General features: G+C 39.6%; 1 protein-coding gene across 1 annotated transcript in view; it reads left to right on the forward strand.

Moving 5' to 3' along the window:
• The window catches only part of ALDH6A1 (aldehyde dehydrogenase 6 family member A1), a 261,329-nt gene that overhangs the window by 79,909 nt on the left and 155,183 nt on the right, over positions 1-26,237 (forward strand). The window lies entirely within an intron of this gene.

The raw sequence follows: 26,237 nt of genomic DNA on the forward strand, positions 1-26,237 counted from the left end.
TTTTTTTACTAAGTTTAGCAAGGTATAGCCGGTTTAGGCTACCTTAGGATGACTAGCTTAAAGCAAATGCATCCCTCCTGTATATATTTCTTGATTTTTTATGGTATTATACCAGGTTACTAGGGTTTAGGCCCTGCTTTTCCTGGTCTCCAGTGAGGTTGATACCCCCACTAAAAATATTTATATTGGGGCAACATATTTTTCCCATATAGATAACAGGAGTTGGTGAGGGTACTTTGGGCCTGGCTTTCCACTTAGCTCTGTGAAATTTGGATATATTGCCCTCATACAAGACACCTCTACTATGGCATTCACATTATCAGATGAAAATTGGGAAGCTGAATTAACAGCATCCCTATCTATGTCCAACTTAGAGGAGAGTCAGGACACTAACAGTAAAACACCAGTAAATATTTATGGTGCATTTAAGAGCTATAAAAAATTACTTGTAAAACAAGTAAAACTTAGGGCAGATACATCTAGCCTTGAGAACTATATTAAGATGAAAATTATCCCAAGAGGTCTACGTCTTCGACTTGACCCTGGGACCTATTTGAGGGAAGATGAAGGAGGGGAAGAGTTCATGGAAGGCTGGAATTCCAGCCTCTCAGATTACTCCATCATCCTTATGAATAAGATGGTCACTCGTAACAAAGAGAGATTAGAGAAGACCATCGTACAGGCTGAAGAATCGTTACAATTAGTTAATACCTTCTCAACTAACTTAAATTTTGTAAAACTGAATGAGGAGATAAAAGAACATATAGCTAGACTACAAAATGACATCAAACTTAGAAAAGGAAGAAAATTTTCAAGAGATAATGATGATTACAAAAACAAAAAAGTTTATAATTATCAGTCAGTGAGAGGCACGTATGATTCAGGTACTTATGGGTCAGATGTGGAATCTGAACATCACAGGTCCACCCATAAGAATTCACAATCTTTTTTAGGGGAAGGAGGAGAGGGGGAAGAAAAAGGAGGAGGAGGGGGAGCAAGTTCACACTCAACAGAGAGGAGATACCCCTCCAGACAACGACGGCAGCAGAGTTACGACCAAAATCAGGCGAACTACCCTCGGGCAGATCGCGACGGTTTCGGGGTCGAAGGGGTTATTAAATATGACTGAAGAAGGTCCACAGATAATTAATCTATCTTCCTTCAAACTAATTCTAATGCATATAGAAGTCCTAAAAAAAGGGCTTTCATTCTGTCCTACAAACTCCTTTGATAAGTTCAACTTTATCAAAGATTTACATTTATTTGCGCGTCGGGTAGTACTGTCACAGATTATGAAAGGAAAGAACAGACACCTAGTTGAAGATGTATCTTTGAGTAGGGAATACTCATCCAGCATATACAACCTTCAAAGTCTGTTGGCAGATAATGAAGGTAGTCAGTATATCCCCTCCCAATTGGGTGATTCTACCCAACAAGATAAATTTTCCTCAAACTTTAAGGCGAAATCGAAGTACATGCCACAGTTGTCCACGGTACCCGCCGTGAATATCTTTGTTAGAGAAGTTGAAAAAGAGATAGCGACTGTATCCTTTACAGGATTGGCTAATGACAATCTAACCAAAGCAGAAAGAAGGGCACTTAACCAACTGATGAATGCCAAGGGATTTGTAATTAAACCCGCGGACAAGGGTGGAAACCTTGTCCTCTGGGATGAGAGCATGTATGTTCTTGAGGTCAAACGTCAGCTATTAGACAAAACGTTCTATAAAAGTCTGACATTTAACCCTATCCCTGCACTGCAGTTTACCCTTTTCAACATTCTCAAAGAGGCAAAAAGCAAGGATATTATAACTTCCACAGAATTTAAATATCTCTATCCAGAATATCCGGTGATGCCTGTGTTTTACTGTATCCCAAAGATATACAAGAACGCCAACCATCCACCTGGCCGGCCAATCGTTGCAGGTATTGACAGTTTAACTGAAAACCTGGGCAATTATGTGGACTCCTTTCTAAGACCACCTCTCAGTATCCTACCCTCTTTCGTTATGGATTCTGCCGACTTCCTAAGAAAGATTGATGGACTAGTTGTCCCTAAAGATGCCATTTTGGTCACTTTAGACGTGGAGGGATTGTACTCATCAATCCCTCACGAAGTGGGCATAAGGGCCTGTAAACACTTCCTCTCGATGAGAGGCATGAATGCCATGCAACATACTGACTTTGTAATCGAACTACTAAGGTTTACACTTACCAACAATGTGTTTATGTTCGACAACAAAATATATACCCAACAGCAAGGAACAGCAATGGGAGCAACCTGTGCTCCCACGTATGCGTGCCTCCATTTGGGCATATGGGAGATGGAAGAAGTGTATCAGAACCCTCTCTTTGAGGAAAATATCCACATATGTCTCAGATATGTGGATGACATTTTCCTCATTTGGGAGGGTTCTAAAACACAGTTTGAAAGAATTCGTAGACTGTTTAAATACCAATCGGAGTAACATCTCTCTCACCTTACAGTTTAGTAGAGAAGAAATATCCTTTTTGGATATAACTGTAAAGGTCAATAGGGGATGCTTAGTGACAGAGAACTTTCGCAAAAGTACCGCTACCAATAGCCTACTTCTTGCATCAAGTCACCACCCCTGTCATCTAAAAAAAGGTATTCCCAAGGGTCAATTTCTTAGGCTACGCTGAAATTGCTCTACGAAAGGAAAATACTTCCAGCAGAAATGGAAAAACGTTTTCTAAATAGAGGCTATTCAAAGAAAATAGTCAAAGGGGCCTTAAATGGTGCTGCTCACTTAAATCGAGATAGCCTTCTTGTGCCAAAGGAGAAGGCCAGTGAATCTAAAATTAGATTAATCACTGAATACAACTGCCATTGGACATCACTAAGACAGATGCTTGTAAAAAACTGGCATATCATTCTTAGTGATGAAGGGGTATCTCGAGATGTCGGCGAGTTTCCCAATGTCACAGCCAGAAGGGCGCCCAATTTAAAAGACAAATTGGTAAGAAGCCAATATGTGTCAGCACAGAAACCACCAGATTGGCTCACAAAACATAGATCTTATGGCAACCATCCTTGTGCCAAATGTGTTGCGTGCAAATTGATGGTTAAAACCAAACCTTTTGCTACACATACAGGTAAAACATACACCTTGAAACACTTTGTGAACTGCAACACTGAGGGGGTTATTTACCCCCTTTCTTGTAACTGCCCACGTTTTTACATGGGCAAAACAAGAAGGACCATTAAGGACCGGATAACAGAGCATCAAGATGATGTTAAAAACAAGAATCCAAAAAGAAATGTTGCCAAACATTATGAACAAACACATGTGAGCAATCCTGACTCTCTCTCTTTCATTGGAATAGATAGGGGCATCACTAACAATAGAGGAGGGGACAATGACAAAATCCTCCTTCAGAAAGAATGCAGGTGGATCTCAATCTTGGAAACACAATTACCTGTAGGCCTTAACGATAGAATAGACATGGCCTGTTTCCTGTAATGAATTGTATCCAAAGACTTGTATGCAAAAACCAAAACCTACTTAAAATAGTTGCAACATATACTGATAATTCTAAAGTACCCTTTATTGTACATAGAAAAAAGTATAAATCTCGTTGTTCTATGTGTCTTTTAGCTATAGCTTAATATGTTAATAACCTTAAGCTTAGACAAATGTTTTAAACACTCACTTCGTATAATTAGGTTTTTTATTATTGTTTGATATATCAGAGCTACCTGCAATATTTTCACCCGTCTGTAGAGGCGCTCACTACAACTTGTATAAATGAGGACGTAAGGATTCCCTCAGTATTACGCCCTGACGAAGCCCGATGTCAATCTTGAACGCACGGGTGAAACACGCGTCGGCATAGGTTCAGCCGACCGGATCACGTGATGTCCGTGTTTGTGCCCTGGTGAAAGCAACTCTCAGCACGTCTCTACGGTTCCTTACAGCCATTTCAAAAAAGCTTGGAATCACTCTTGGAAATATTTGCCGTTGCTACAAAGAAGCTAAGCACGGCTGAATGAATATCTGGACACTTCAGGTCATATGGTCCCTTATTATCATTTTGCTCTAACTGTGCTAACCAGCTATTACACTGTGCACTAATACTTGGAAAACGCTGCTCTGTCGAGAGGGCGTCTTGACTTACTTGATAATAATAAGGACTCAAAACTAAAGAACAGAAATTCAAGCCTCCATACCAAATGAGCGGCATTACTTTGAGCACTAACACGCTTGCTTGCTTGCTATTAACAGCATATGCCTATACCATTGCTTGAAATTCATTGTCCAACTTCATATATATGACCGCCTACAGTATTGCATCCAGATTGCGTGTGATGAATAGCACATGCTATATGTAAAACTGATTGTTATGCTCACACACTATTGTGCATATCCTGAGGGCTCGACTGCATTGATCACTTAGATCCCACTTTTCAAACCTGCCCGGCAACATATACCTCAGCCTATGAGGTGTCAGCTGGGTGTAGTTGGTCCTTGCAGCGCATTTTCCTCTGTATATAATATTCCATTTGTACACAGATACCTCGAATGCCTGACATTACTTTACCGTATCCATATGACTGTCATTTCTCTCTTAGATCCCACTTTCCATTTACCTGCCCAGCTGTGACCTCTAATATGGGGTGCTGTGTGCAGCAGGGTGTAGAAAGAATGACATGCCTTGTAATACCTATGTTGCTATCAAATTACTTGTTGATATAAGTATTTATCAAGTATTTTTACTTGCACATCCCCTGACCGGTCAGGTTTAGTGTATTATGTATGACACAGCTAATACTACTATTATGATGTGTATATGTTGCAATTGATCTAAATAACTGTTTTGTATATATTCCACTTTTCACATTGTGTGGGGGGACGGGCCTACTCTGCCAACTCCTTTGTTATCTATCTCTATTATTACACTAGTAAAAAATATTTTTTTACAAAGTTTAGCAAGGTATAGCCGGTTTAGGCTACCATAGGATGACTAGCTTAAAGCAAATGCATCCCTCCTGTATATATTTCTTGATTGATATATATATATTAGTGTTTTTAAGATTTTTTAAATAAATGTTGTATTGGATATAAAACACTTAGGTATGCAAATACTGGTGACAAGTTTTTAAGGGGGGGAGGCACATAATCCAATAGGATTATAAGTGGCCAGTAAACCTCCCAATACACATCTTTGACAAAGCTCCAGAAAAGCGTGAAACGCGTCAGATGATGTCACACTCCGTTAGCACCTGTCTCCTTGTAATCACTAACGGCTAGATTAGGAGTCTTGCGTTAGCCTTAAAAAAGCAGCGTTGAGGGGTCACAACGCTGCTTTTTAACGCCCACTGGTATTACGAGTCAGGCAGGAAAGGGTCTACCGCTCACTTTCTTTTCCGCGATTTTAGCTTACCGCAAATCCCCCTTATGTCAATTGCGTATCCTATCTTTTTAATGGGATTTTCCTAACGCCGGTATTACGATCGCCTAAAAAAGTGAGCGGTACACCCTCTCCTGGCAAGACTCCTACCGCATTTAAAAGTCAGTAGTTAAGAGTTTTATGGAACATAAAGCTCTTAACTAAAGTGCTAAAAGTACACTAACACCCATAAACTACCTATTAACCTCTAAACCGAGGCCCCCCCCCCCCACATCGGAAACACTTAAATAAAATGTTTAACCCCTAATCTGCTTACCGGACATCGCTGCCACTTTAATAAATGTATTAACCCCTAAACCCCCGCACTCCCGCCTCGCAAACACTAGTTAATTTTTATTAACCTCTAATCTGCAGTCCCTAACATCGCCGACACCTACCTACATTTATTAACCCCTAATCTTCTGACCCCCAACGTCGCCGCTATTATATTAAATTTATAGATGCAATCAGCCAATAGGATGGACCTCACATTTATAGATGCAATCAGCCAATAGGATTGACCACGCATTCTATTGGCTGATTGGAACAGCCAATAGAATGCAAGCTCAATCCTATTGGTTGATTGGATCAGCCAATCAGATTTAACTTCAATCCTATTGGCTGATTGCATCAGCCAATAGGATTTTTCCTACCTTAATTCCGATTGGCTGATAGGATTCTATCAGCCAATCAGAATTCAAGGGACGCCATCTTGGATGACGTCACTTAAAGGACCAGTCATTCAGTCGTAGGCCTTCGGATGAAGAGGATGCTCCGCGTCAGATGTCTTGAAGATGGACCCGCTCCGCTCCGGAAGGATGAAGATAGAAGATGCCGCCTGGATGAAGCCTTCTGCCGGTCTGGAGGTCCTCTTCTGGCCAGATAGGATGAAGACTTTGGACCCTCTGGAGGACCACTTGTGCCCGGCTGGGTGAAGACAGCTCAAGGTAGGGTGATCTTCAAGGGGGTAGTGTTAGGGTTTTTTAAGGGGGGATTGGGTGGGTTTTAGAGTAGGGTTGGGTGTGTGGGTGGTGGGTTTTAATGTTGGGGGGGTATTGTATATTTTTTTAAAGGTGAAAGAGCTGTTTACTTTGGGGCAATGCCCCGCAAAAAGCCCTTTTAAGGGCTATTTGTAATTTAGTATAGGGTAGGGATTTTTATTATTTTGGGGGGCTTTTTTATTTTATTAGGGGGATTAGATTAGGTGTAATTAGTTTAAAATTCTCGTAATTCTTTTTTTTCTGTAATTTAGTTTATTTAATTTAATTATAATTCATTGTAGGTAGTTTAGGTAATTAGTTTAATTTATAGTGTAGTGTTAGGTGTAATTGTAACTTAGGTTAGGGTTTATTTTACAGGTACTTTTGTACTTATTTTAACTAGGTAGCTATTAAATAGTTAATAACTATTTAATAACTATTCTACCTAGTTAAAATAAATACAAAGTTGCCTGTAAAATAAATATAAACCCTAAGCTAGCTACAATGTAACTATTAGTTATATTGTAGCTAGCTTATGTTTTATTTTATAGGTAAGTATTTAGTTTTAAATAGGAATAATTTATTTAATTGTAGTAAATTTATTTAGATGTGTTTAAATTCTATTTAAGTTAGGGGGGGTTAGGGTTAGGGTTAGAATAGTGGCGTCAGGTTAGGGGTTAATAAGTGTATGATTAGGGGTGTTTAGACTCAGGGTTCATGTTAGGGTGTTAGGTGCAGACATAAAATTAATTTCCCCATAGGAAACAATGGGGCTGCGTTAGGAGCTGAACGCTGCTTTTTTGCAGGTGTTAGGTTTTTTTTCAGCCAGCTCAGCCCCATTGTTTCCTATGGGGAAATCGTGCACGAGCACATTTTGACAGCTTACCGCTACCGTAAGCAACGCTGGCATTGAGGTGAGATGTGGAGCTAATTTTTGCTGAATGCTCACTTTTCTGAGGCTGCCGGTTTGCAGAAAACCTGTAATACCAGCGTTGTCTTAAGTGAGCGGTAAGAAAAAAAGGAGCGTTAGCAATGCACCCCTGTTACCGCAAAACTCGTAATCTTGCCGTATGTTTGTGAAAGCTGTATGTGTTTTTTACACGAGAAAATAAAGGTATGAATTTTATTATCGCTCCTTTCAAGTGCTTTTAATGTGCCAATGACACTATCTTTTCAACACCTCACCTAGTTTGAAGATTGTTTATAAAGGGACTTTTTTGTATTGCTGTATTTTAGTTATTATACACATTTTTTTTCTGATAAAAACATTGTAAAGATTATGTTTATGCACTTTGGATGCTTGATGATTTATATCATTTGGAATTTAAGAGATTACTTTTTATGATACAGTTACAATGTCATCCACTAGTCTATAAATTAAAAACCTTCTCAAGTCAATCTAGAGAAATGTGAAGCAATGTCTCTAGCCCTCCCACCACATACTAAAAAGCTAATAGAAATCAACTGAAAAACATCTACAATATCTAGGAATAAAATGGACAAAATTCTATTCATAACTTTTATAAAGCAAATTATAAACCCCTTCTTAATTCGACAAAATGAAATTTTATGCAATGGAAAAAAAAACTACTTATCTTGGTACGGTCGTCTTTCCGCAGTCAAAATGACTATCCTCCCTCGCTTCCTCTACCTCTTTAGAGCTCTCCCTATAGCAGTAGATGACAAAGATCTTGACAATATTCAAAGGGAAATCAATAGTTTCATTAGAGGTAACAAAAAAGCAAGAATTTCCCATACATTATTAACCAAATATAGACAACTGGGAGGGGTGGGAGCACCCAAATTTAGAGACTATTACCGGACAGCAATACTTGCACAAATAGCACTGATCTATGAAACTCAGGAGGAGATCAGATGGACCACTTTAGAATCTGACATGGGGGATTTCACCAACAAAAGGGATATATTATGGACTCACCAACAGAAATCCAAATACACCATAAAAAATCTGACAATAACACAATGGACCACACGGACTAAAACCTTAAAATGACTTCCTCACCATACACAAAACCTCCCCCTAAAATATCTTTGTCCTTTCTTACCACAAACAATTTTAGGGAAATGGGAGAACAAAGGGCTTTACAGAGTTTCAGATGTAGTAGAACAGGGGAAAATAATGACCTTTGTACAACTAAGAGATGAACTAGACTCAATAGGCTTACATTGGTACTTGTACCTGCAATTAAACTCAGCCTTTAAAGAATATGTCTCAGACACCAAACTGGGAACCCCAAACACTCTAGAGAAAATTTGTAGTTTCAAAACTAGACCCACAAAACCTATCACCCAATTATGCATCGCGATTCAAGATGTGAATGATAGTGATTAATCAAACCTGCTAGACAAATGGGAAAGAGGCTTAAGAATAGAAAATGACACCAAAAATGGAAGGATACTTTTTTTTCAATCACACAGAGGATTACTTAGCACTGACATAAGGGAAAACATTATTAAAACAACATTCAGATGGTACCTTACACCAATTACTACCTCTCACACTAAAACTCATGGCTTTGCTACAGAGGCTGTGGATTAGAAGGTACATATCTCCAGATGTGGTGGAAATGCCAAGATATAGCCAGCATCTGGAATAGATTGTCACATTTCTTAGGCAGACCAATACAATAAACTGCACCACAGGCATTAATGCATGGAATGATCCCTAAATATACTACCCATATTAATCAAGTCTTAAGAATCGCCCGTACAGCTTGTAAGATGTTGGAAAGAAAGAGCCCCCACATTGGGAGGAAATACTGGCTAGAATTTCATTAATCTATAAAATGTCAGAGCAAGTAACTTGGCTACAAAACACCACAGACAACTTTCAAAAGACATGGTTATTGGATGCTACATGATAACAATTGACATAATATTATATAGCCCTAAATAAAGAAACTTTCCCACCCCCTTAATGAGCAGATAACACATGATTTTTGTACATAATGATAACTATAAACCTTCGGCAAACATATACCTCCTGTTCAGATAACCTGATTATACGGCGAGACAATGTCCTCTCCCTCCACTCTTTTCCTTCCTCTTCTCTTTCTCTTAGTACTTTTTTCTCCTCTCTTTACTTTTGTTAAATTTGTGTTGACATACATCATGTTCTAGACATTGGAAAAAGAAAAGATGCAGGCACTGCTGTGGGTAGCTTAAAAACAATAAGTCTTTATTTGAAAAGCCATAAAAAATAAACAGCTACAACCGCTGTACAGGCATGAGCAAAAGGTACAAAAAACGACAGAGGCAAGGCAGGGTAGAAAAATAGACAGAAAATTGTCTGACTAGTTTCGAGTGCGGACTGCACTCTTATTCATAGACATACAGAGAGAGGGCTAGGCCTGCCTTTTGAAGGGAAAACAGATGTCTGAAAATTCAGCTGATGTCCATTACTAAAGATTAGGACATGAACTTCAGTTAACCCCTCAAAGACAAGTCACGCCTAGTCTCTGTGAGAAAGATTAAAAACAGGATTATAAATTATAAAATTATAAAATTATACAGGATAGAGAGTCATAAAGTAACTGTCCTACTCTGGTTTTTCAGGTAATGAGAAAAACATAAAATAACTCTCTATCCTGTATAATAACAATTTTGCCTTAATTTTAACAGATAATGATACTAGGCACAATAAACTATTGTTCAGTTTTCATAGATTTGTTATTTTACAGGAATAGAATAATAATTTTCTAATGGCACTTATGATATAGTACATAGAATGCTAACTACCTCTGATATATGTCTCTCCCTTTAAAACACTAACTGATATAGCGTGTAACACTGTTTGATATAATAACAACAATCTGAGAATTTTGTTCTTTGTTTTTAATCTTTCTCACAGAGACTAGGCGTGACTTGTCTTTGAGGGGTTAACTGAAGTTCATGTCCTAATCTTTAGTAATGGACATCAGCTGAATTTTCAGACATCTGTTTTCCCTTCAAAAGGCAGGCCTAGCCCTCTCTCTGTATGTCTATGAATAAGAGTGCAGTCCGCACTCGAAACTAGTCAGACAATTTTCTGTCTATTTTTCTACCCTGCCTTGCCTCTGTCGTTTTTTGTACCTTTTGCTCATGCCTGTACAGCGGTTGTAGCTGTTTATTTTTTATGGCTTTTCAAATAAAGACTTATTGTTTTTAAGCTACCCACAGCAGTGCCTGCATCTTTTCTTTTTCCTACATCTACATAGTGGCTGGGTTTCGCCACTGCTACGGCACTCCGTTGGCTCTCTATGGAAGGACTATACTGATACCGGCGTCACTTCCGGTTGTCTCGCTGAGTCCACAGACGCTGCTAGGAACGCCGCACCTAAGTGTCTCTCATCTCATAGCAGATGTTCTAGACATTGTCTACAATCATACAACTTATTTTGCTATTATAAGAATTGAAGCTAGATTTAACTGATAACCACTCTCTCTCCCCAAGAGAAAGAGGTAAGAATGCAATGTTAGCAATAAGACTCCTACGGGCAATGACTTTGTATTACAATTGGAAATGTCTTAAATGTTCTGCATTCTATTCACCAGTTATTGTAAAATGACACACTTATAACTTAATAAAAATCATGTAAACATAAATTAAAAACCTTCTCTTTTCAATGTTTGTCAATTCTATTTGATTGTGTCACATTGTAACGGCTTATGCAGGCCATAAGTTAAAGTGTAATTTTTGCCATGACCTCAGTATGCACCAATCAGAAGTTAGATAAATGGTATTTAAACATAAATCTGGGATTGTCTAGTAATGTCTATGACTAAGGCATCATCTGCCGAAATATGTAAGACTGGAGACATGCTGACGGTCTTATAGATGTTTTTATGTTTTCAGTACACCATCTACTACATTTTTGATAAATAACACTCTTACTGCTTTAAGTGCTGATTTGCATCTGTTTTGTATAATTCCAGACTTTCTTGACAAATTTTTAAAAAATGTAGGGATAAGAAACATTTGGACTAAAAAAATATATTTATTTCTGGCTACTATAGTGAGTGTTTGTTTACCCTATATGTGCCTAGAAGACCTATGCAGCACTGATTTTAATCCCTGTCCAGAGCACACATCATTTTCTGTGCTTCTCTTTTCTGAAAAGCATTATCAGTTTGTTGCTCTTCCGTTTGGTCTAGCTACAGCTCCAAGAATATTTACCAAGTGTCTAAATGCCCTTTTGTCTGTAGTTAGAACTAAGGGTATTGTGGTATTTCCTTACCTGGACGATATCTTGGTAATAGCTCAATCTTCTCATTGAGCACAATTTCACACAAAACTGTTGTTTCTTCAAAGACATGGTTAGAGGATCAATTTACCAAAGAGTTCCTTGATTCCTCAGACAAAGGTCACCTTTTTAGGTTTCCAGATAGCATACGTGTCCATGACTCTTTCCCTGACGGGAAACAGACAAATAAAATTGATATCAGCTTGTCTGAACCTTCAGCCTTTATCATTCCCTTCAGTGGCTCTGTGTGAATTATACTGAGATACCCCAAAAGATATTCTTAGATCCCAGCACACACCTATATCTGACTTGGTGCCTGAATCACCAGTCTATTACTCAGGGGGCTTCTTTTGCTCGTCCTACCTGGTCGTGATCACCACAGATGCAAGTATTTCAGGTTGGGGAGCTGTCTGGGGGTCTCTGAAAGCACAAGGTGTTTGGAATCCTCGGGAGACAAGGTTGCCAGCCAATGTTTTGGAACTCTGTGCACTCTTCAGGGCCCTTCAGGCTTGACCTCTATTGAAAAGGGAGCCTTATCTCCGTTTTCAGACAGACTATGTTACAGCAGTAGCTTATGTCAATCATCAAGAGGGAACTCGCCGTTCCCTAGCCATGATAGAAGTATCTTGAATCCAATGTTTGCCTCAAAACTGTGATTCACATCCCAGGTGTAGACAACTGGAAGGCAGATTACCTCAGTTGTCAGTTCCTACATCCAGGAGAGTGGTCTCTCCACCAAGATGTGTTCTGTTTGATTGTAAAGCACTGGGGCCTACCAGAAATAGATCTGATGGCCTCTCGTTTGAACAGCAACAGTGTGGCCTCACAGAATATGTTAGGCAGACCTGGTCCGAATGTCCATTTGCCCGCCAAGGCCTCTTCATCTAAGGCCAGACCTTCTATCTCAAGGTCTCTTCTTCCATCAAGATAGAAGGTCTCTACACTTTATGGCATTGAAATTGAATGCTTAGTTCTCAGTCATAGAGGATTCTCTGACTCTGTGATTAACACAATGATTCAGGCTCGCAAACCTGTTTCTAGGAAAATGTATCACATAGTTTGGAAAACTTATATATCTTGGTATATCAACCATGATTATTCCTGGCATTCTTTTAGAATTACTATTATTCTTATTTTTTTCTGAATGGTTTAGATAAAGGTTTATCTGCCAGTTCTTTGAAAGGACAAGTCTCTGTTCTTTCTTTTTTATTTTATAGGACAATTACTAACCTTCCTGATGTTCATTGTTTTGTTCAGGCTTTAATCCTGATTATACATGTTGTTAGGTCTATTTCTCCTCCTTGGAGTCTTAACCTAGTGTTGAAAGCTTTACAGGCTTCTCCTTTTGAACCTATGAACATTGGACATTAAAACTACTCAATCCTCCATAGTTACCCATACAGGCCACGTGTCTACGGAATCAAGCTTAACACTTATGCTGCTTAACTAGCCGTTGTTTTCTATATCCCGCACCCATTAATACACTCTGACATTTGTAATTGTGCTCAGAGTGTTTTTTCGCGGTTTCTCATTTGCAATCATATTTTACTATATAAACCATATATAACCTGTGAGTAGTTCTTCTTCATCCTAAGTTAATAACCCCTTATATCACAGGTTGAATATTCCATAGGGTATCTCATAGTTTGTTTGTATGTTTCAACACAAGTTCATTGAAAAATGTAGACAATTTGAAGGCTTATAACCTAGTGAATAATGATTACACTTGATAACCTATTGAACTTATAAGACTTGCAATCTATTTTGAAAGATGAGAACTCACTTAGAATATTACAAAGTTTGTTGGACATCTAGTTATTTTTACTACTATGCTCCATATTTATGATCCATAAGTCTACATAATGAGCACTACAATTTTGAATACTCATAATCTAACAATTCCATATCAAACGTATTGTTTACTAATAGCACCGTTAGTCTATTGTGAACTTACTGTATATGGCTTGTTATAGGTTGTTATATGTTTGCTATGTTTTGTCAATATGCTTTGTACCTATTGCACTCTTTTGTCAAACCGTTTTTTATTATGAAAACCCAATAAAAAAAATATATATAAAAAAATATATATATATATATAAAACAAAATAAATATATATATATATATAAAACAAAATAAATATATATATTTTCTTGGAAAGTGTTGTTTCTTTTGGTTATCTCTTCTACTAGAAGAGTTTCTGAATTGTCTGCTCTCTTGTAAGCCTCCTTATCTGATTTTCAAGATAAAGCTGTTTTGTGGACTATATTTAATTACATTTTTACCTAAAGTTGTTACCTCACACAACATCAATAGGGAAATTGTCATTCCATTCTTTAGTCCTAATCCAAAAAATGCTACTTAAACATATTTACATTTTTGGATGTTGTTAGAGCATTGAAATCTTATGTCAATGCTACTAAGGATTTCAGACAAACTTCTAGTCTGTTCTTTTTTTTTTGGCCCTTAGAAAGGCGAGATGGCTTCTGCTATTTCCTCTTGGTTAAAACTTGCGATTCACAGAGCTTATTTGGAGGCAGAAGAATTACAGCTCATTCTACTAGATCGGTCACCACACCTTGGGCTTTCAAGAATGAGGCTTCAGTTGATTAAATTTTCAAAGCGGCCACTTTCTCTTCTCTGAATACCTTTACAACATTTTACCATTTTTAAGTTTTTGTGTTTGGTAGAAAGGTCTTTCAGTCAGTTGTCTCAGTTTGATAATTTTGCCTATATATTCATTTTTTTTGTTATAAAATACATTATTTTTGAGTTATGGATTTAATTTATCAATTTAAAAAGCTGTTTTTATTTTTTCCCTCCCTTTATTGTTACTCATGGACTTCCACATCTTGGGTATTATATCTCATACATAAGTTTGTGGACTCTCGCCACCTATATGACAGGAAACATAATATATTTCTTACCTGATAAATTAATTTCTTTCATTGTGGCGAGAGTCCAGGAGCCCCCACCCGTTTTGGGTTATTTTTTTATTTAGCACATCTATTTTCCCTGCTCCTCATTATTGGTTTTTACGCTTTCTAAACACCTCACCAGTTGGCTATACATCAAACTATGGTATGAGTGAGGTGGGAGGGGCTTTATAGGCTCTTTGCCTCCTCTTCGTAGGCATGTATATCCCATACGTAACAGCTTGGGGACTCTCGCCAACATGAAAGAAATGAATTAATTGGGTAAGATATAAATTATGTTTTTTTCCCGCAGAACTCAACTGCACTGTAATGTCTTCCCATAAGCTGCAGTCTCAGCAAGACAGAAGCAATATTTTATTACCAGTGATGTGTGGGAGAACCTCTCTCCCTGCAGTAAGCATTGCTAAGCAGTTTTCCAGACACCAGAGCTCATTTTCTAGATGCCACTTGTTCCTGGTTTTATTTATCTCTGTTTAAGTGGTTCACCCATTCCCATTTTACAGAACTTTGCAATAAAAGATACTTGGTATTGTGCTCGTACTGCCTAGGTTTGCTTGTCTACTAGAAGCAAATTGCTGCAGCAGTGGTTAATATTATGAACATATTTATACATCTTGTACCTTTTATAGTAGCAGTTTATAGCACTTTTTGACACTTTTAAAAAACTGAGCTGTACACTGTATGTTTCCTTTCACCTGCACTAAATTTCTATTTGTTGCCTTTGTATTTTTGGCTTTAGTGCTCACGATTAGCTCAGGTGCGCTGTTTTAGCTTGTTTAATGGCATTTTCTGTGTTTTAATCCTTTCCTTTTCCTGTTTTGCTGTAACATTATCAGCATATAGGAAGGCTGTCAGGACGGGTGGAGGTGGATAGTCTCTCTGATCATCAGAGCTTGGCTTCAAATTAGAGATTCACATTTTCTTCTTATTCACCCAGAATCATAGACCCAGTATTTATAAAAAATAACATCAATACCATTATTTTGACAGACATTTTTTTAACCCCTTAATGACCGCAGCACTTTTCCATTTTCTGTCCGTTTGGGACCAAGGCTATTTTTACATTTTTGCGGTGTTTGTGTTTAGCTGTAATTTTCGTCTTACTCATTTACTGTACCCACACATATTATATACCGTTTTTCTCGCCATTAAATGGACTTTCAAAAGATACCATTATTTTCATCATATCTTATAATTTACTATAAAAAACATTATAAAATATGAGGAAAAAATGGAAAAAAACACACTTTTTCTAACTTTGACCCCCAAAATCTGTTACACATCTACAACCACCAAAAAACACCCATGCTAAATAGTTTCTAAATTTTGTCCTGAGTTTAGAAATACCCAATGTTTACATGTTCTTTGCTTTTTTTGCAAGTTATAGGGCCATAAATACAAGTAGCACTTTGCTATTTCCAAACCACTTTTTTTTTCAAAATTAGCGCTAGTTACATTGGGACACTAATATCTTTCAGGAATCCCTGAATATCCATTGACATGTATATGTTTTTTTTTAGAAGACATCCCAAAGTATTGATCTAGGCCCATTTTGGTATATTTCATGCCACTATTTCACCGCCAAATGCGATCAAATAAAAAAAATTGTTCACTTTTTCACAATTTTTTTTACAAAGTTTAGGTTTCTCACTGAAATTATTTACAAACAACTTATGCAATTATAGCATAAATGATTGTAAATGCTTCTCTGGGATCCCCTTTGTTCAGAAATAGCAGACATATATGGCTTTGGCGTTGCTTTTTGGTAATTAGAAGGCTGCTAAATGCCACTGCGCACGATACGTGTATTATGCTCAGCAGTGAAGGGGTTAATTAGGGAGCATGTAGGGAGCTTCTAGGGTTAATTTTAGCTTTAGTGTAGTGTAGTAGACAACCCCAAGTATTGATCTAGGCCCATTTTGGTATATTCCATGCCACCATTTCACCGCCAAATGCGATCAAATTAAAAAAAACCTTAATTTTTTCACAATTTTAGGTTTCTCACTGAAATTATTTACAAACAGCTTGTGCAATTATGGCACAAATGGTTGTAAATGCTTCTCTGGGATGCCCTTTGTTCAGAAATAGCAGACATATATGACTTTGGCGTTGCTTTTTGGTAATTAGAAAGTCGCTAAATGCTGCTGCGCATCACACGTGTATTATGGCTAGCAGTGAAGGGGTTAATTAGGTAGTTTGTAGGGAGCTTGCAGGGTTAATTTTAGCTTTAGTGTAGAGATCAGCCTCCCACCTGACACATCCCACCCCCTGATCCCTCCCAAACAGCTCCCTTCCCTCCCCCATCCCACAATTGTCCCCGCCATCTTAAGTACTGGCAGAAAGTCTGCCAGTACTAAAATAAAAGTTTTTGGGGTTTTTTTTAAAAGAAAAAAAAAAAAAAGCATATTTACATATGCTGTGTTTAGATCCCCCCTTAACCCCCAACCTCCCTGATCCCCCCCAAAACAGCTCTCTAAGCCTCCCCCTCAGCCTTATTGGGGGCCATCTTGGGTACTGGCAGCTGTCTGCCAGTACCCAGTTTGAACAATCAAATGTTTATTTTTTTATTTTTTTTTATTTTTTTCTGTAGTGTAGCTCCCCCACGCACCAACACCCACCACCTAAATTACACCTAATGGGGTTTTTTTTACATTAAATGTCCCACTTTTATTTAGCTTTGGGACACATTTTTTCTGTAGTGTAGCGGCTCCCACCCGCTCCCTCCCCGTGCACGCGCCCGGCCCCTCGTGCACGTGTGCGCGCCCGCGCGCTCCCCCGGACTTCCCCGCCCACGATCCCGCCCCCCTCCACATGACCAGGGCCATCGATGGCCGCCACCCACCTCCCATACCGGCTCCCACCCACCAACGATACCGGCCATCGATGTCCGGTGCAGAGAGGGACACAGAGTGGCTCTCTCTGCATCGGATGGCCGTAAAAGGTTATTGCAGGATGCCTCCATATCGAGGCATCACTGCAATAACCGGAAAGCAGCTGGAAGCGAGCAGGATCGCTTCCAGCTGCTTTCCACACCGAGGACGTTCAGGGTACGTTCTCAGGCGTTAACTGCCTTTTTTCTGAGGACGTACCCTGCACGTCCTCGGTCATTAAGGGGTTAAATTATTTTATTGTATAAAAAATTCACTATACAAAGCTTATTCAGTACAAACTTGTGGAAAAGAAAGAGGAAAAAGAAAGAAGACAATACATGCAAAGGAAAGAACATCATATGTTCCGATTAGTCTCTTCATCTTATACAGAGTTGAGCAAATATTTACAGCTCCTCCTCTGTACAACTCCGCCCCAGCCTTCTCCTCTGTACTAAAAGAGATCGCAAATTTATATTTGAGTCTTACCATCTACAAGCAGTCTCGGAAAAAAGAATACATTTTTTTTGAACGGTTGGCTTCCAAAAATTTAAATCTTATCCACTCATCATTCAAAAGCGTATCCTGTCTCCATTTTTAAGTTCTGATAGCTTTGCAGAATTAGTCTTATTAGATTTTTTCCCCTCAAATTGGATATCTTTGTATAGGGAGATGTAAGGGTAGCTGTACTTGCCTTGGATTCAAGCTGGTACGGGGTTTTTTCTTCCATTTGTTGAAGATATTTATCTTGTTTATCTCCGAAACATAGTACTTGGCTAGCCTGACCATGGGGGGAGTGGTTTTCTTCCCCCCCCCTTTTTTTATTTTGTTCTGTTTTTTTTTTTATTAAAATCAAAATGAAGCACTAAGATACAAAAGGGGCCAGTAATAAATAATTTAAGTTAATTATTCAACTATGTTTATGTATTGGACCATGAAGGAATTTATTTTTCTCATTTTTGTCAATGTTTATTATTCCATGTACTTCTTCAATAAAAAGATATAAAAAATAAGAGATTCACATTTTATTTAACTCTCTGTGCTGTTATCTGCTATGTAAGCCATTTTTGCAGTTTGCAAGAGCTTATTTGACAGTACCTTATGTTAATGCTACTGTTTACCTATTGAAGGTTAATCAGTTTAAAATTGTGCTTTGTCTTCCCTTCAGTATTAACTATTTGTGTGTAGCAAAAAAAAACTTAATAACACTACCTATATAGTTGTGCAATGTTCAGATGAAAGGGTGAATTGCACTTTTCATATGAACATAATGAAGCAGTATGAGAAAGAGAAGAGTCAGTATCAGCCATATGTACACTAGCAAGGGGAGGATACAGATACTTCAGAGTTGCCAGACTTGTTAGCCAACAGCGGGTCTGTTCCTCCTCTGAAGTCGAGTTAGGGGAAAATTAGGAGAGCAAGAGTGCCGGCAGGCCCAGGAGTTGTTAGAAAGCCGCAAAGGGCTGTTTTCAGCATGACCTGTGATAACTTATCTGATCCAAAAGCGATTAGAAACCGCAGGTCAGGCATCGGTCTGACAGCCAGGATGCCAGATCCCTGAGGCAGTGAAAACAGGGATGCTCCAGGAGATTATGGAATTTATATTGAACTCTCTCTGTCCTTGGGACTATTCTGTAGTCTTGGTACCCAAGAGGGATGACACAGATGGTTTGTGTGGATATTTGTAGGTTAAATGACAAAAAAGTGAGACACTTACCCTATGCTATGTATAGACAAACCATAAGACAGACTGGCTCTTGGGCACTTCCTTACCACCCTGGACTTATCGAATGGATACTGGCAGATCTCAATTTTGCGTCATGCCATTTGGGATGAAAAACGCTAGCTAGCTTCCAGCATGTGGTTTATTGTCTGTTAGTTGGTCTGCACAATTTTGCGTGTGTCTATCTAGATGGAATTGCCAATTTGTAGTGCTACTTGGGAGGACCACCTCCACTACCTAGATGTATTTGTACAACTTAGAGCGGTCAGACTAACCATTTAGGCATATAAATGCCACCTTGGGATGGCTTTAGTACAATATCTGAGACACCGGGTGGGGTGTGGGATCCTGAGTCTGCTAAGATTGAAGCAATAGCCAACTGGCCAGTCCCACCACCAAAACCAAAGTTCTTGCTTTCCTTGGCACTGCAGGATGCTATAGGAAGTTTGTACCTGGGTACAGTGACATATTGACAGACCTGACTAAAATAAATCTTCTCAGACAGATCCTGTAGCCCCCAAAGTGTGATACTGCATTTCAAAAAGGAAAAGACGCTTTAATCATCGCACCCATTTTGGCTCTACCAGATTTCACCAAACATTTCTTGATCTATACAGATGCTGTTTGGATTGGGAGCTGTGCTCAGCCAGGTGGCAGCCAAGGGACAAGAACATACTGTAGCCTACTTAAGCCAAAAGTTGTTTCTAAGGGGTGTTAAGTATGCTGCTGTGGCAGAAGATGTTTCCTTTAATTTTAGGCTTGAGCATATTCATGCTTTATTTGCTGTAAGTTTTAATTACTTTAGAGGTATAAAATAGTCTTGCTACTGTTAAGCAACCTCTTAAGAGGACTGATAATTTTTTTAAGGCAGCTTCTGAGCAGCTGCCCTCTTTTCCCGTTCCTAATTCAGTTTCTGAAATTATTTCTAAGGAATTCCAAATATATGAAAACTTAGGAGTTGGCCCATTTCTGGAGCAATATATGGCAGCAGATTTGGATGACTGTTGAGAGAAAGTAAGAGAAAAAAAAAAATCGGAGTGTTGAGACTGTACCTGTTTCTGGGGACATAACTACCAACATTTATTATTTCCTCAAATAAATGTATATTTCTTTTACTAGATACGACGAGTCCATGGATTCATCCTTACTTGTGGGATATTATCCTCCTGCTAACAGGAAGTGGCAAAGAGCACCACAGCAGAGATGTATATATAGCTCCTCCCTTCTCTCCACCCCCAGTCATTCTCTTTGCCTATACTAGTAATAGGGAGGGGTAAAGTGAAAGAGGTGTTAAAATGATAGTTTTTATTTTCTTCAAGCAAGACTTTTTTATTTTAAATGGTACCGGTGAGTGCTATTTTTCCTCAGGCAGCAGATGGATGAAGATTCCTGCCTGGAGGCTGATGATATTAGCAGTTGTCACTAAGATCCAGAGGAGTTCCCACAGAATGGCTAAGGAGTACTTGAGTAGCTTCAGTGTGGGGAACGTTTTTCTTCATGCTACAAGCATTGAGGTATGTTCAGTCATTTTTTTCTGCAGAGACTGTGGTATTTCAGAACTGGCTGACATTGCTCCCATGAGGGAAGGGGTAAGCAGTAATCCTACATGTGATGAAGGGGTTTTACTGGGACCTGTATATTATGGGCTAAATTACACTGGTAACATAACGTTTTGCTGAGAAAACGGTTTTATGCTTAGGGGCAACATAACGTTTTTATGGACAAACATTTTCATGTTTGATGGCACTGGAGGGTTTCACATGGCTTATAGTATTAATTTGGGAATATGAAAAACCCACATGGCTAGTTTCTAGACCGCTTTACAGCGGTTTTTACTAGACAGAGAGACATCATATAGGATGGGCGGGGCCTAATTTTGCGCCTCAGATGCACAGTTGAATTTCAGATGAAAGCAGCAAGCTCCAGCTCCGGTGGGCCTAAGCTGAAGATTTAGCCTAACAAAGTGATAGTGTGAATTATCAGACCCCTGAGGGCAGGTAGGCGCCACAGAAGAGCTGTGGCGAGGTGCAGGGGGTTGCTAGTTTATTTTTCATAACGTTTTTAGATAACGTTTTTTCTTTTGCATGCTGTACGGATTCATCCTAACTTGTGGGATATTGTCCTTCCTGACAGGAAGTAGCAAAGAGAGCACCACAGCAGAGCTGTCTATATAGCTCCCCCCTTAACTTCACCCCCCCAGTCATTCTCCTTTGCTGGCTCTAAGCAGGAAGAGTAAAGAGAAGAGGTGTTAAACTGTTTGTTAGTTTTATTTTATCTTCAATCAAGTGTTTGCTGTTTTTAAATGGTACCGGTGTTGTACTATTTACTCTCAGGCAGGACATAGATGAAGATTTCTGCCTGGAGGATGATGATCTTAGCATTTGTAACTAAGGTCCACTGCTGTTCCCACAGAAGCTGAGGAGTACAGGAAAACTTCAGTGTGAGGAACGGTTTCTTGCTATACAGCAATGAGGTATGTTCAGTCATATTTTCTGCAGAGACTGTGTTAACTCAGAAAGGCTGACAGTGTCCCCATTAGGGGAAGGGTAAGCAGTAATCCTAGTGTTATCAGAGGTTTTTACTAGCTTGCATAAAGGGTTAATTTTTTGTGGGCACTCAGTTTATGTGAATTTGGGACAAACGTTTTTGTGTCTGGGAGTAACGTTTTCTGTTTTATGGGACATTTGCTTGAGGGTTCTTTGGGGTTGTTTATAACCCACATGGCTTTGAGGCAGGGTTTGTTAGTTTTGTGTAGGCCCCAGCAACATCGAGTGAGGTGGGCGGGGCCTACATTTACAAGCAGCAAGCAACTTCTCCTGAGGTCCTGAGAGTCTTCTGAGGGACTAATTGAAGCTTTAAACCCCATATTATCGCTTCCTAAGGGCAGGTAGGGCCACAGCAGAGCTGTGGCAAGGTGCTAACAGGGGTTTTAACCGGTTTTAGACATATTTCAATCCGTTTTTTTCATTTGGGGGTCTATTGCTTTGTTACTTGTGGTGCAATCCTTCTAAAGCTTAGTGGGTACTGTGATGAGAGCAGGGTGTGATTTAACTAGTTGGGGGCGGGGCTTAGGTCCGGTAGTCTGTGTCACAGTTAGTTAGTGAAATCAACCTGACTAGATGTATGTTTCTATGCTCTGTAATAAAATAGAGTTGTACCATCTTTGCTGTGTCCTGCATATGTCCTGCATCTGTCCTGCATCTCATGACATGGTGTCAGAAGTTCTGGCCTGCGCTTCTGTTCCTGATCGATTACAATGTCAAAGTTTACCTCACCTGAGCCTTTTGACTTCTCTCAGCCTGCAGCTTGGCCTACATGGCGCCAGCGGTTTCAGCGCTTCAGGATCGCTTCTAAACTGAACAAGGAGAGTGGTGAAGTACAAGTTAATTCTCTTTTATACTCTATGGGGAAAGATGTAGAGCCAGAGTTCAATGCTTTTACTTTCCAAGAAGGGGAAGAATTTAACTTTGATATAGTTATGGATAAACTCAGTGCCCACTTTGTGCCCAAAAGAAATGTGATTCATGAGAGAGCTTGTTTTCACAAGCGTAATCAGCGTGTGGGAGAATCTGTGGAGTCATTTGTGCGCAGCCTGTATGAATTAGCTGAATTCTGTGAGTTTGGTTTTGCTAAAGAAGAGCAAATCAGAGACAGAATAGTTATTGGAATTGCAGATGCTGAAGTCTCACTGAAGCTGCAGTTAGAGCCTGATTTAACATTAGATGGGGCTATTAGGATGGCCCGCCAGAGTGAACTGGTGAAAAAGCAGAGTGCTGATCTGAGGTCTGAGAGTATTGTGGATGAAGTGCAACAGTCCAGGAAAACTGCTAGTGAAAGGCACAGTGTGAGCGGTAGATCTAAAATAATGGAAAGGCCTAGAAGTGGATAGGCGCAGCATGCCCGATGCACACGGTGCTACCGTGCCCATGATCAGAGTGTTATATGCCTGGCCAGAGATAAAAGATGCAGAAAATGTAACAGAATGGGCCATTTTGAAGTGGTGTGTAAAACTGAATACATTAAGGAGATGCAGGTGGACAGTGACCAGGAGGGTCAGGAAGTGTCTTTTGTGGGGTCCGTTGTGGAACGGCCAAGCTCAGAGGAAGATTGGAAAGTTACTTTTACTGTAATGGGAGCCAAAGTTGATTTTAAGATTGACACAGGAGCAGATATCACTGTAATGTCGTCTGCTGCATTTATGAAACTGCCTCGACAGCCCCAGCTGGCGAAGGTTACTACAAACTTCCATAGTCCTGGTGGCCGCATTGATTGTGTGGGGAAATTTCTTGCCAGCTGCGAGTACAAGCAAAGAAAGTTCACTATGTGGGTGCATGTGATTCGAGGTCAGTGTGTTAGCAATTTATTGAGCAGAAAAGCAGCCTGTGACTTGGGCCTCGTGGCCAGAGTGAATGAGATTTCTGAAGATATGTTTGGCGAGTTGGGCCTACTGAATTGCAAACCAGTCCGTATAGCACTTAAAAGTGACGCAATCCCATACAGTATTTCTACTCCTCGTAGAATTCCGTTCTGGCTCATGCCTCAAGTGGAGAAGGAGCTTATGCGCATGAAGTCTATGGGGGTTATTGAAGAGGTTGTTGAAGCGACTGATTGGTGTGCCCCCATTGTTCCAGTTGCAAAGAAAAATGGAAAGGTGCGCATCTGTGTGGACCTGAAAAGGTTGAATGAGGCAGTGAAGAGAGAGAGATTTGTGCTGCCGACATTAGAAGATATAGCTCCAAAGTTGGCTGGGACGAAGTTCTATTCCACATTAGACGCTTCTAGCGGCTTTTGGCAAATCCCCCTGGATCCAAAGTGCTGTAAACTGACTACCTTTATCACACCGGTAGGTCGGTTCTGCTTCTGCAGACTCCCCTTTGGGATATCCTCTGCTCCTGAAATCTTTCAAAGGGAAATAAGTTCTCTCCTGAGTGACCACGTGGGCACAGTGGTCGTCATGGACGACATTCTAGTGTATGGGTCTACAGTGGAGGAGCATGATCAGTGTTTATGTTGTGTGCTACAGGCTATCAAAGAGTCTGGGCTGAAGCTGAATAAAGAAAAATGTCATTTTAGGAAAACTGAATTATGTTACTTTGGGCATATCATCAAAGGGGGTGGCATCAAGCCAGACCCCGAGAAAATTTGTGCTATTGAACAGATGAAAAGTCCTTCTGATGTACATGAGCTGAGACAGATATTGGGCCTTGTAAATTACGTGGGCAAGTTTCTTCCAGATTTATCAACAGTTTTACACCCTATCACAGAGTTGCTTAAGAAAGACGTTGCCTGGGTCTGGGGACCTGCACAAGAAAAAGCTTTTATGCAGGCCAAGTCCCTGCTGGGGTCTGCCCCAGTGCTGGGGTTCTACGACCCTTCAAAAAAGACTGTGGTTAATGCCGATGCAAGCAGTTATGGGTTGGGGGCTGCTCTCCTGCAGTTAAATGAAAATAAACTACAGCCCATCGCCTACTGTAACTGTTCCCGCACACTGACGGCTGCGGAGTCAAAATACGCTCAAATTGAGAAAGAGTGCCTGGCTGCAGTTTGGGCCTGTGAGCACTTTCAGCGTTATCTAGTGGGTTTGGAGAAATTTAGTCTGGAAACTGACCACAAACCGCTAGTCCCTCTAATCAACTCTTATGATATCGACAAAACACCCTTAAGATGCCAGAGACTTTTAATGAGACTGCTCAGGTTCAATGTTCAGGCAGTGCATGTGCCGGGGAAACAACTGGTTGTGGCGGATACACTATCCAGGCTCCTGCTGGCTGCTGCTGAAGAATCCTCCACTGAATCTGAGGTGAAGGTGTATGTTGATTCAGTTCTGGCCTCTAAGTCCATTTCTTCAAGGAAAGAAACATATTTGGACACAGATCTGCAAGAGGTTATAAAGTACATAAAAGAAGGCAGGCCCGAGAGCCGGGCAGCCTGGATGTCTTTAAGTGCTTACCAGAGGGGTTGGTGCTGTTCCAAGACCGCATCGTAATTCCTGTCAGCATGAGGAAGGAGATGTTAAACAGGATTCACGATGGCCACTTACGCATTACAAAGTGCAGAGAAAGGGCAGCTACAGCTGTGTGGTGGCCTGGGATCAGCTCCGACATTGCAAATCATGTGTCTAAATGTGCCTTTTGCCGGGAACGCTGGCCTACTCATAGAAGGGAGCCCTTGATTTCTACTCCGCTGCCTGCGGGGCCGTGGCAGAAAATAGCTGCTGATTTGTGTGAACTGCATGGGAAAAAGTTCCTTGTTGTGATCGACTACTATTCCAGGTATTTGGAAATTGCACCCCTGAATGATATCACAAGTCAAGACGTTATCATTCGCCTGAAGAGCTTAGCAAAGAAAGAGAAAGTATACACTTCTAGCACTCCTAGGTCAAAAAGTAAATTAAATCTAACTGGATGATACAAATTATTCCCTAAGGAATAAGTGGAAGGGGAGAAAACAGATTGCAAATTAAAATATAACTTTTATTGGGTTACGTTTAAAATAGGAATATACTTAAAATCACACTTAAGTACCGATTTTATTGATGTCAGCAAATAAGTACAAGTTAAGGTTATTGCTCCTAGTACTTTAGTGTTAAATGTGGGCTGGGGTAAGGACTGCTATATACTTGTATCTGGAGATCTGATACACCAAATTATCTGTGTCCAAAGTTACCAATTCTTATGTAAGAATTAAGTATATAATGTATTCTTTATGTCTCCATAATAATATATCTTTCTATGCGAAGCTTGATTAGAATTGAACAGTGGGTATATAATTTTAAATATTTCTGCTTGTTTCCAGCTGAGATTATATATACCCCACTTATTATTAGGATTCTAAATAAAATCCTTTAACTTGTTCAAAATAACTCCGCTTTTATATTAGCAGTTGCCTACCAGAAGATTAAAGTGTAGGCTATTCCCTCCACAGTATCAAAAGCTAACTTACATAAGTGCTTTTAAATTGTATATGAATAATTGAACTGAATTATAATACACTTTATGTTTATTGAAACAATGTATATCGTTGTTCAACTGAATAGACTTTTATATGTTTGGTTTCTCTGCTACAGCTGTAGTTCAGG

This window comes from Bombina bombina, chromosome 1, assembly GCF_027579735.1.
Source record: "Bombina bombina isolate aBomBom1 chromosome 1, aBomBom1.pri, whole genome shotgun sequence".
NCBI classification, from domain to species: Eukaryota; Metazoa; Chordata; class Amphibia; order Anura; family Bombinatoridae; genus Bombina; species Bombina bombina.